Raw genomic sequence first — 1,102 nt, forward strand, 5'->3', positions numbered from 1 at the left:
AAATTTTTTTATTTTATATTTATTTCATCTTTTTTATTTATTTATTTTACAATATGTTATCAGCACGAAATTTTGATCAAAATTTAAGAAGACATAGGTAATAAATTTTTATTATGTCAAAATTTTCTCATCTTAAATTTAGTGTTCTTGATTTATCTAAAAATAACTATTTATTATGAATATTAGATGTCGGAATTCATCTTGATTTAATAGATTTTAGAAACATTATTAAAACTAATAATAAAATATCTCAAAACGATAAAGTTAAAGCTATGATCTTCATTGGTAGTCATCTTGACAAAACATTGAAGAATGAATACCTTACTTAAAAGATCCTACATATATGTGGAAGAACATAGAAAATGTATAATAATCAAAAAAATGATACTTCCTCAAATCTGTTATGAATGGATACATTTGTGCTTACAAAATTTTAAATTCATAAATGAGTATAATTCCACAATGTTTCGAATTATCTCACGAATAAAATAATGTGGAGAAAAGATAACTAATAACAATATGTTAGAAAAAAAACTTACTCGACCTTCCATGCTTCGAATGTGCTTCTATAACGGCAATATCGAAAAAATAATTTAAAAATATTCTAAACTAAATTTTTTGCCTCCTTATTACTAAACAAAATAATAAATTGCTCATGAAAAATTATGAAACGCGTCTAGCTGGTACTGTCCTATTTTCTGAAACAAATGTGACAAATTATAAGATTTTGGTAAAAAGAATAATTATGAAAGAAAAAAAATTTACAAGAAAAGATATCATCAGAAATGGGATAATCATAAAAGAAATAATAGGTAAAATAAAAAAATAGAAAATAAATACTTTTATTATGGTAATAAGAGTCATTTGTCACGTATCTGTCGTATCCTAAGACCACCTAGTTAATCTTTATCAAGTATCTTTAAAAAAATGATAAACAAATAGAAACAAATTTCGTTTCAAAAGATATTATTGAAAGTTATGTCACTCATTACAAAATATTTTATTTTTTTGAGAATTTTAAAAGAAATATTGATTATTTAATCAATAATAAAAAAATTTAATAGTTTGTTTCATCGTTTTCTATGTTTTTTATGTCATGAAA

The sequence above is a fragment of the Arachis ipaensis genome, chromosome B06 (assembly GCF_000816755.2).
Source record: "Arachis ipaensis cultivar K30076 chromosome B06, Araip1.1, whole genome shotgun sequence".
NCBI lineage: Eukaryota > Viridiplantae > Streptophyta > Magnoliopsida > Fabales > Fabaceae > Arachis > Arachis ipaensis.